Genomic DNA, 12,500 nt, shown 5'->3' with positions numbered 1-12,500 from the left:
GCCTTACATTTCTGCTATCCGTATTCGAATCTTATATCATCTATTGTAATTCCTCCTGTATTGCGCTAAACAGAACTACTGTATGTCATCTACAAATCTTAAGTAGTTAAGGTATTCCCTATTAATGTTAATTCCTACATTTTCTCATTCTAAGTTTTGGAAAATTTCTTGTTATGCTTTAATTAATTTAACTCATTTTCTCAATCAGAATTTTTTCACTATCTTTTTGTAGTTTTAAGATTCTTGTACTTTCTGTATAGATATCTTCATCAATTCTTCAAGTGTTAACAAAATATTAATCTATTCCTTGTCTTTGAAGGGCTTTCATTACTGATGAAGTTTATATATATATATATATATATATATATATATATATATATATATATATATACTTACACGTATATATACAGTATATTTATAAATATATATGTGTATATATATATATATATATATATATATATATATATATATATATATATATATATATATATATATATATATATAGGCAGAAATATTAATGTATAAATGCATGCATGAATACTTACATGTACTTTTAATCACACTGCATTCTCTCTTCACATAATTATGTTTTTTGGTGAATTTCTATTATGCCGTTAGCAATATCGCAATCGGATGTTGCCCCTAAAGACATCAGCAGTGATAAGTTATCATCATTTAGTCACACTGATTAATGTTGAATTACTCATTACAGGTCATTTAAAGGGCCTTTAGTTAAGTGGAACTGGTATATTTATTATACTGTATCTATCAGGATTATTTTTTCTTTTTTATATTCATTATACAATGTTCACTCCGTGATTCGCCTGTTTAAAGGTCGCTCATGAAGGGCAGAAGTAAGGGACAGTGACATTGCCTTGGCAAGCAGGACAATACCCTAGAGCTGTGGTCGGGGAACAGGGGTAAATTACCCCAAATGGGGTAATTTAGAAAATTTCGGGGTTAATTGGTGAACATATATGAAAATTGGAGAAAGAACGCATTGAGGAACCCAAAATCTTCAAAACCAGGGAAATCAGTTTTGATATTATTTGATATCAGAAATTAGCACTTCCTCTATATATCATAATTGTCTATGATTTATATATAATATATTCAACTTGTAAAATGAGTCTTACAGTAGTATTCTAGCAGTATGTGTTTTGTATCGTAGTTAAAAAAAATATTGAATGTGGGTTCTTAAAACCGAATTGAAAATGTATCTGATTGATCAGAAATAAACTTGCAGGCAAGTTCAGAAACTTACTTGGCTAGTTCTTCTTGTATAATTGCTAACATTTTGGACATGTAAATGTGTTGAATAAGGTATTACAAGGAAAGCAAATCTCTCTCATCTTTGAAAGGAAAAAAATCAGAATTTGTAACAAAGCTTCAATATTGGAACTAGAAAGTAAATGCCATCAAGACTGCGGTCTTTCCAAACCTGTTAGTTTTTGGAAGAGTTAAAACTGCATTCTTAGTGTTATGAAGGAGTTGATCACAAAGCACCTGCCGAAATTTACGAATAGATTCTGTGACTACTTTCCAGAACTTGATTTCCATACTGTCAAATGTGAACTGGTTGATCTGCCTGAAGAGCCTGAAGGGTTAGCAAAAGAGGTAATTGAACTTCGTTCCAACAGTGAAACTAGCATGAAATTGGAGACCAAGGATGACCTCTCAAGTTTTTATATGGAAAAAATGGTAAAGGCTTATAAAACTGAACAATTGGAAGCAACTAATATGCTGCTACCTTTTACAACAACTTACCTTTGCGAACAAGATTTGTCTACCCTTGTAAATTTAAAAACAAAATACAGGACCTGGTTGGATCCTGAAGATTGTTTTTTCCAAAGCCTGAGGGAGCTGATAGTAAAATATTCAATTTTCAATAATTTTTCATTAGTTTTATTTGTGTGCCATTCTTATACCAGAAATGATAAACATTGTCCCCATAATAGTGGATTAGATCAAATATTCCTATTTTGTTTTTGTATGATTTTGAAAGAAATAATAGTCATTAATTTTGCTTGTGGGCCATGTAATGCTAGAAGACAGACTTTTACTTCCCAATGATAGATGAAATAAACAATTAAACATTATTCCAATGTAAATATTGTGTGCGTTTATTATGCACTAATTCTATAAGTAAATTGGTTCGTCCCTCAGAGTACTTCATAGTTAGGGGTAAATTAATTTTAGTACAAATTATTTTGGGGTAACACCCAAAAATGTTACCCGACCCCTGCCCTAGAGACTGACCATATATACATATGATCAGCGCCCAAGCACCCTCTCCACCCAAACTGTGACTAGGGAGGTCCAGGCAATGGCTGCTGATGACTCAGCAGATAGACTAATAGGCTCCCCCAAACCCCGCATCCTCATCTCACAAGGACGATGAGGTTGCAGCTACTAAAGGAACTAACTAGTTTGAGCCGGACTCGAACCCCAGTCTGGCCATCACCAGTTAGACACGTTACCACATAGGCAACCACAACACTATCTTTATTGACATGAAGTATTTCGTTCATTCAAAAACTTAGGATAGAAGCATCCATTTATCCTTGTCTATCTCTGCGTTGGTGGAATGGAATAAATTCCGACCTTGCTTCCTGAAAGTGCTAAGACTAATGGAATCAGCTTGAATATAAATGAAACTGACATCGATTCAAGTGTGAGATATATATATATATATATATATATATATATATATATATATATATATATATATATATATATATATATATATATATATAAGAGAGAGAGAGAGAGAGAGAGAGAGAGAGAGAGAGAGAGAGAGAGAGAGAGAGAGAGAGAGAGAGAGAGAGAGAGAGAGAGAAGAAGAGAGAGAGAGAGAGAGAGAGAGAGAGTAGGTTAAAATGGGCTGTTGAAAAGACAAATTAATAAAGGGCAAAGAAACGTCACAGGTGTCAGAGCATTATTGCAAGAAAGAATTGATAAGTAATGTATACCTTCAGTATAAAGCAAAGGTTTTTGCATTACCCAAGAAAAACAAAGTTTATTTTTTTTCAAGCCGAAAAATGAGTTCAATAAATTGAACGCTTAAAATGTTGACGAAGAGGTAGAATTTTAATTTTACCAACTAATCTCTTTGAAAATTTGTATATATACAAAAATATTTCATGGAGATATTGACTATGGCTGATACAGAAGTGTCATTCGTTCTCAAGATTATAGTGTAAACAACAAGAAATAATTGTTTGAGATCATGGAAACAACAACAAAAATCTTCACCAAGGACCTGAAACCGTGCAGGATTGGTCTTTTGGGTAGAGTAATTCACAGCCATTTTTATGTTAGAATCTGCAACAAATACAAAACATTTTAAACTAAAAGGAATCCTAGATTAACATTTCTTGGTAATGAATACTTGGACTGGATTGGTGATAGGAATTTAGCAGACGCAGAGTATGCTGATGATGCTGTCCTTGTTAGCAGACCACCAAAGGATTTGCAATGCTTGTTTACCAGAATACATGAAATATCACACGAGGTTTGGCAGAAGTTAAATAGAAGAAAGACAGATGATGAGAACGGAGTATGCAATGGAAGATGAAATATCATCGGAAGGACATAGGATTAATGTGGGAGAATCCTATAAGTATTTAGGAACTATAATATCCAATACAGGGTCTTTAGAATTATAGTTTAGTGAAAGATTGGAAAAAGCAAATCAAACAATGACTAAGTTAAGTAAAATTTGGAATTCAAATCGCATGAAATTACCTATAAAATTCAGACTATATATGAGTTTAGTGAGATCGATGTTACTCTATGGGAGTCATGGTATGGCAATGAAGCCGTCACCAATAGATGTAGTAGATTTGAGAACATGCCCTCAGAAGGACAGGATTAGAATGAAACTAAGAGATTAATCGAGTGCCATATGTGGATGAGATCATAATGAGGGGTAGATGGAGATGGTTTGGGCATGCCCTTCGCACTTCAAGAGGGATTAGTTTACGAAACTTTCAATTGGGCTTCACAAGGCACTTAAAAGAGTTGTTAGACCCAGACATACATGGCTGAGGACTATGAAGCGCGGAGTAGATGATGATTCGAGAAGTATTGAATTAATAGCTCAAGATAGAGAATACTGGCGAAATCTAACAGACCCTTTGCGTCAATAGGCGTATATGATGATGAGGATGATACATTTTTTCAACGGAATTCCTGAGAATGTCTCCTGCTTTAATCCGTCTTAAGAAACTCTTCCTTTATTACGTTAGTTGTTTCAATGTCCCCTTAGTCCCTCTGTGGGTTAAGTTGTAAGATTTGATTTTTATAGGGTACCTTAGAATCTTTATTATGACGTCCAGTGTCACTAAGGCATTGGTTGAGGGGGTTAACTGTAGATCCTCCCCTTTAATACCGATATGCGTGTCCAAGCTTTGGTTTGACTTTGCTTGCTTTCTGGCTATTCAGACCAGAGAGATCGTATACCAGGGTTACCTTAAAACTTTGAATATTACCCCAATTCATCCCTAATTTTCATTCACAAAATGCCTTGCCAATTATATTCAGTGTTGCCAGATCCCTGCCTGTAGTTTTCCCGCGTCTGACATCAGCCCTCATCTCACTACTTACTGCGGTCTGGTATTACTGTTTGCCCGTTGAGCATGCCCGATCGTGTGGACAGGGCTTTACCTCTTTTTATCAAAAATTACTAATTTTCCATATATTTTTCCTCACCATGAGAAGCAGTAATTATATAACCCTGCGTCTTCCTAACGGTTGCATTTTTACTTCATTGCAATTTTTTTTTCGTTAGCCATATTAATCTCTGAGCAATTTCGAGGTTTTTTATTAGAGGTTTACGATAGATTAAATATGTTATGTCTTATTTCACTTGTTATATTCTTATTTAGATGGATACCTTTGTATATGAATTAAATTTTTCTTTCGCCAATCAAGCCCACGTATGCATAGTAAAATTAATATGCATGCTCTAGATTGTTAGGTAAGCAGTATATACATACAGTATATATAAACATACTTACATGTGTGTATATTCGTACATATAATTTAAGTGCATGCAAATGTGTACTTACATGTATGTTTAATTACAGTGACATTCACTCAATTGCATATTTTAGTCCTTTTGTCAATATATCTGCTAAAGCAGAAATACACGCAGATGCATTTTCTCCACAGGTGTCATAACAGGTTTGATAATTGCATGGGTGAGAAAAGCAAAATTCTTTATTTACAGTACCTGTACAAGTACAGCCTTTATTCGCACAATGTATAAATCGCAAAACAGTATACACTGCCCAAACACGGTTTAATAAAACTTTTTTCTCAATGTTCACTGTTCAACTCCGCACTTTGAGAGTTCTAATCCTCTACTATTCTGGAAGAGTTTATCAAATAAAACAAAACTTCAATGATGCTCAAGTTCAATGATACCATAAATGAATAAACTTTCACAATTTTATCACAATACGGGACATTTGTATGTATACATTCATATATCCACATACACACTGTATATATGTATACACGCAGATATATATAATGAGACTTAAAAGTAAAAATCTTCTAATTTCTACTCCTAATATCTGTATACACGTGCGTTAACAAGTCAACCAGGTATTATGACAGTTATTAAAACTACTTAGGAATTCAGCCCCAACAATGAATTACCTTTTATACCTTCTATTCTAAACTGATAATTTAAGAAAATTTCCCGTCTTGTCATTTGTAAACTTTGAACTTAAAAATTCAAAATGTGGCGGAAATGTTTAGCGAGCCGTCACAACCTTAGGATAGACTAGTCCTACAGATCGAGGGGATACATTCTCTCGCTGATCAAGGGGTCTGGACTGTACACAAGTGTCCACACAGCTTGTGTGGTTCGTCTATGAATTCCTATTACGCCGGATATTGATACGTCAGGGAGGGTTTTGTTATTTATTAAACTTGAGGATCGTAGGGTTTAACGTGAATATATCTGAACTATTTTTATATGAATCTATAGTTATTTTTAGTTACTCTTTCTTTTCTGTAAATGGACTAATTTTTTTTAGTCTGGTCTTTTTATTCACAAAAATTTCACACTAACAACCGGAACAATGATCAAGTAGAACTGCATGAAAATCTGATAATTTGAGAGGGAGTAATGAGACAAAACCACGTTGGGATTAGATTTGAGTAGAGGGAGGGTTTGTAGGTGGAATTCTGGCCCCTGTTCAAGTCTGCCACCAGTACACTTTAAACTTCTGACCCTCCCTTCACGAACTTCTTGTGGGTTAGAGTAAAAAACTTAATGGGGTAAAGGCAGGTTATCTTTAACTGTCACGTAAGATGAGTATTAGCAGAATTTATCCAGCAGAAGATTGGCGAGGTGAAGCTGCAAGGCTCGCCTTAGGTTCATCATTGGCCGAAGCATCTAAAGGGCCGTCTTTCCTGGAAAAGGGTGAACACTAGGTAAATTCTGCCGTGATGGGAGTCAAGATTCAACCAAGTGATGAGAGAAATAAAGTGTGGAAAAACAGATGTTAAATGGCAATTCGTTTACAAAGGTATTTAGCTTTGAGGCAGGAGTGATCCCTCTAGTTGAGAGGCCATGATACAAGTCTTTACTAATCTAGGAAGGGCAATAAATTTACAAAGGATCTTTGTTGAAGAGTTTGGCTCTCAAAGAGTGTGAATTTAATTAAGTATTAGCGGGTGGTCCAGAGTACCCGACCCGCTTAACAATAGACATTTGTTTTTAGAGATCACGGGTCAAAGGTTTAGATGTACAATATGTCAGCTGAACAATCTAGCAGGAATTATCTAGAGGCTGGACACCCGGGAGAGCTAAGAAAATTTAGACTAAGGTGGGAACAAACAAATTCAATCTTAAGAAACAAAGTCCAGGATAATCTGAAAATTTATGTGATCACTAAATATAAAAGTTTTTAAACTAATCTAGAAAACTCACATACAAATTTAATGCAAATAAAATACTTTCTCATTGATAAGAGTTAATTTCCCTCTTTCTCTGGAAAATATTAAATTTTTTTTTAATTTGTAGGATTTCGAACACCAAGGGTTGTTGAGGATCAGATCAGTCAGTAAAGTAAACAAAGTAATATCTGTAGAGCCCACAAAACAATTTTCCATGTAGCGAAACTTTCAGGGGACCAGCCGTCCTCAGTCCTACGTCCGAAGAGTTTTCTTAAAATTAATCTTCTGTTTAGGTCTGGAAGCCAGAGGATAGGTTTATTAACTACTGTAAACTTCGGGTAAACGATTTCTCTCGAGGCTCCTACCACTGTACAGCATTTCTTTTCTCCTTCCTATTCAGGTCAGACAGTGGAGCAGTAATGGTTGCATAGTTTGGGACAAGCCCTGTGAAATCTCTCAACTATGTTGCCTCAGTCTTTGGCCAGGGAGCTTATTGGATTTCACAAATGTTGGTATCCTGAAGATTGCGCCTCCGTGAAGATCATGCCCCAAGAATTCCACTGTTTCTGAAGCCAAAGTACACTTGGTTGCTCTAATTGGTAGATTTGCATCTCTAATCTGCTAAATATCTTCTGCGTGTTTTCTAAATATCCATGCCATGACTGTCCTATTAAGTTATCAAAATAGCTTTCCACATTATCAAGACACTTAAGCATCTGCATACACTGTATGTGGCTCCTCCATTAACCATCCTAAAGAGCATCTTAAAAAGCTTATTAGCCATCGAGACAAACAAGCAGTCTAAGGAACCTGACTTAACCTACCAGTAACCCTTTGGGAAGTAATTTTTTTTTAAACAAAATTGCTAACCTGGCAAAAATAACTTCTGCAGTAACCATTGGTTCTAGATTGTGTATAGTAAGAGACATCTAACCAAACCTTTATCTGCCAGTAGCCCTAGGTGAAGTCAGTTTTTGTAAATGACTCTTATAACTCGGTGAAAACTTACATTAACCATTAGTACTGGATTGCATATAAGACAGCTATGTTTTCATAAAGTGTATGCATACTATTTAAGCCATCTAATTACCTTACCTTCAGCACTGACTAGCCATGAGGTGATTGACAGAGGATTCCCATGTCTAGCATAACTTTTTATAAATAAGGGACTGACACCATAAGGCACTGGGTATGGCTTACACTTCACTGGTTCATGAGATGTAAGTTTTATTTTATGCTTGCCTAGGTTTGATGTGCCAAGGATGTGTGTAAAGATTTCTTCATACTACTGCAAAAGTTACTTTGATTTGACGATCCTGATGCTGGTCAAGATTTGAGCCAAACAATGTCCTTTACCGATTCTAATCCTGAGGTTCGACCTATTACCAGTAACTCTTCAACCTCGTGGATTTCTAAACTTTCATTGCTGACTTTTGTCAAACAGCACTGGCAGTTCTAACAACATCTTTCACTGAAGATACTTCAGCATGTTAATATGAAAAGTAAACTTAAGATGAATGTTTATGCCAGTCATTCTAACCCATAACCTTCTCTACATTAAATGGACCCTTCAACTGCAAGAGTAGCTTGTTGCTATCCATAGGGAGCAAAATCAGTACCTGGTCACCTACTTGAAACTAAAGCCTGTACATCCTATCATAGTAATTTTACCGCCCTTCACCTGACCCCAAGTGCTTCATTTGCAAATCTCATGATCACTTCCATCTTTTCCCTGAGCTCAAAGACATTGATAGCTACTTTTGACTTTAACTCTTCAATTTCTTGTTTGGTTTGCGTACCATACTACTGCACCCAGAGTCACACAACACCTGAACACTGCGGGATCATACTCAACCCTTGGTAACGTTGTCATTGGCACAGATTTCATTGTTTGGAACATAAGTGTTCATACATTCTTAAGGATAAGCTTCCCTTCCTTGAAGGAGGATTCTATCTTTGCTATATCTATTCCAGGAGGGATACTGGACAAAAATAACCACTGTCTTAAACCTCTTCACTAATACTGAGCTGCTAGACAAGCATTATTAAAGAGTCTTCAATACCTACATTCAGGTAGGTAAGGACCAAATTAATTACAGAACAATTGTCACTTATACCCCTCAACTGACCTAAGAAGTGATACCTTGATGCTATGTAGCCGAGCTAGTTGCATTTGTAGTGCCTCTCCTCTGAGGTTCCCTTGCTACCTTACTCACGGGGCCCATTCATAGGACTTTCAGCCACACTTGCTCCAGTCTGGTTGGGTGGCCAATAAACAGATTTTTTACTTTGCATCCCTAGAGAGCTCAGTTCCATGGGCTGTGAGGTACCACTCAGCTGCCTTGCCTAGGACATCCAGATTTACTGGGATCTTTATCTTCAAATAAACTTCCAGTGCATTGGAGACAGCATTATGGAACTATTGCGGGGCCACCATCTGCTGGAGTTCTTACAAAGTCTTGCCAGAACAGCTTGCTCCATCCACTTAGGGAAGTTTTTGAGCTTTATTATGAACCGTGCAAAGTTCAACTTCTGGATGTGTTAAAACTTTATACAGAATCCTTCCTCAGTGAAATATCTATAGAAAATCATCTTTAAGATCTCTTAGTTCTTGGAATCTTAATCAGAGAGCTGACCTTGGATAAGAAGAGCATTCTTGTTAGAAGAGCAGAGAGAAGAGGCCCATGTTGACTTGTCCCTCTTTAGAGTCTTTGTAAACTTCTAAAACCTCGAATAGTTGTCAAGCTCGTCCTTAACATGCACAAACTCTGGAAGGGTAGGAATCTGTTTTGGAAGCAGCATTATTAGTCACTGCGCATTCTCTTCTCGGAATCGTCCTGCTCTACGTTCATCTTTAGTTCACGTAGTCATTCCCGCTCCTTCTCTTCAGCCTACACCAGAGCCTTTTCTCCCCAAGCATTATAGTTCAGCCTGTATTCTCCCAAAGCTCTTCACTACCTGAATCTGCTTTTCAGCAAACTCAATGGCCTTCTCGCCTCTCAGTCTTTCCAGTCTGATTTTATTCCTTATCTTTTCACTATTAATTCTGGCAAGGTTACCACATATCACGACACAAGTTCGGTAATTGGCAGATGCAATAATAAACGCAGACAATCCTCCTTAGTTTCACTGCGAAGGTACAACCTTTACTCTTACTCCAATGTAAGAATCACAAAATTTAGCATATGCTACCCAAACAGACACTGTTGGGTAAAACTTATTACACAGTATTTTCAATTTATTCTCGTTGATCACTGTACAACTCTCTTACCTTTAAACTTTCCATCCTCTACTCCAATTCTAGTAGACAGAAATCCGCTTACCAACCTGTACACCCGAAACGCCACTAGTTGTTTCCCTACCCAAAAATAGGAGGTTTCGACATTTGTTCGGCGACTTATTTTCAAGGACTCTGCAGACAGAAGCACACAGTAAATTACAGAAAAGGTCCCACCATGAATAGCATGGTGACATCTGTTGGGGACGAGGTTAATATATACATCACGAATTAGAATAAATACGTATATAGAGGAACAAAATAATGTTATCAAGCAACATGAAAACATAAACACAACGTTTTATTTTGCATTATTTTGATTAAATAATGCTGACTACCATGACCTCACACAAACTCACAATAGAAAATGAGAGAGAATGTAGTATATAAACAGTAATTATAACACTAAAACGAAATAAATAGAATGTCAATGATACCATACATAAATAGCAAATCTACAAAACATTTTTACAATATGGAGCGTTATAACACTAAAACAAAACAAATTAAAATGTCAATGATGCCATACATGACAAACGTATTCAGCATTATCACACAATATGGGACTGATATGTTTTTTGTTTCATTTGTTGATGTCGGCTACCCCCCACAATTGGGTGAAGGACCTTGGTATATGTATGTATGTATGTATGTATATATATATATATATATATATATATATATATATATATATATATATATATATATTGTATACGCAGATATGTTGATATGTGACAGTTGGGTTATTTAAAGAGATGTGATATGTTTTATGTATGTGTGTGCCCTTTACTAAATCCACGTCATTGTGTCTCGAGGTTAAATTGGTAATCGGATTCACGAATAAGGAAGTAAGATCTATGGTATTAAGCGGTAACTTGGGGCTGTGTAGCACCCAGCGTCTCTCGCCTCTTAGTTTATTATATTGAAGGATACCATTGTTCGTAATTGGACATAATTAGAGGGATCTATATTTGACTTGTCTTGCTGCGTGCTCTAAGTTGGTGCATAGTTGTTCTATTAGTAGGAAAAGCACATTTGTTTCTCCGTATTATATTGTTACTATTACTTCATTGCTATCATAATTATTATTATTCTTATCATTTTGGTTGTTTTCTGCTTGATTAGGGAGGTCATTCCACAATCTGATCACAGCTGGAATAAAACTTCTAGAATACTGTGTAGTGTTGAGCCTTATCATATTGAGTTGATAAATAACTGAATAATGAAAGAGGGCCAGATAGAAAAAAAAATGAAACTAAAAAGCAATTAAAGAAAGCCTTAAACAAAAATGATGACATTGTTACTGAAGAAAAAATAACGTTATACATACCATAATAATTAAATCCTTTGATGACCTACGTTGGAAATACATATTTTAGAATGTCTGAATTAACGGTACAAAATTCTTATGAATGGAACTAAAGATTTTTTCGTGTGTGAAAGATGAAAATATTACATAGATAACAATACGTCTTTGTGTCTTTTATCTATGTATTTTACACCAGAGAGCTTTTGGGAAAATACCAACTCTGACCTTCGTATCAGGCATAGACTTATTAAAGATTATTTTATTGTGGTGAACTGCCTTGAAGAACTTATAGACGTTCTCTTCAGAATATATTATGCTAATATTTACGAAACTGGAGGTGATTGCAGTTTCTGTCGGGTTGTATCCTTAATGGAGAGACACAGAACTAGACCACAGAAAAATATACTGAAACTACAAACATTGGTAATAACAGAAATTGACTGGGATTTCACGTTCGTGTATAAATTAGCCCATTAGTAAGTTTAAAGATGATAATAGCATTTAATAGTATGATCATAGGGCAAATATACTCGTATGACTGCCTATGGAAAAAAAATGGTTTGAAATAATGGAAAGAATCACTGCTAAGTCACTGCAGATCTAACTCTTACCCCAGATCTTCACTTGACTTGGAACAAAAATTACTTCATGTATGATAAGTGGAATCACAACTGAAAGTAGAAGACAATTTTGTAGGTAAGATTTCTCAAAGGAATTTTCTTTTACAATTTTCAAAATGAAAAGCCGAAAAAAAATTTCTTATTACATCCATAATCACATGCCTCAGTGTTGTTCTCTCTCTCTCTCTCTCTCTCTCTCTCTCTCTCTCTCTCTCTCTCTCTCTCTCTCTCTCTCTCTCTCTCTCTCTCTCTCTTCATAGACACAGGTATGATATTTTATTTTCACCTGATGCTCTTTTCATGTTCAAAACACTCCACATTTCTTAGAAAGTCATATTTATCATCCATCAAACACTCATATCTGTTGAGTTATTATTCT

At 35.6% G+C, this 12,500-nt stretch overlaps 1 protein-coding gene across 3 annotated transcripts in view; it reads left to right on the top strand.

Moving 5' to 3' along the window:
* Positions 1-12,500, top strand: part of LOC137625034 (uncharacterized) — a 186,838-nt gene that overhangs the window by 117,287 nt on the left and 57,051 nt on the right. The window lies entirely within an intron of this gene.

Source organism: Palaemon carinicauda, chromosome 2 (assembly GCF_036898095.1).
Source record: "Palaemon carinicauda isolate YSFRI2023 chromosome 2, ASM3689809v2, whole genome shotgun sequence".
NCBI lineage: Eukaryota > Metazoa > Arthropoda > Malacostraca > Decapoda > Palaemonidae > Palaemon > Palaemon carinicauda.
The sequence above is the reverse complement of the archived record's forward strand: the minus strand, read 5'-3'. Positions and strand labels throughout refer to the sequence as shown.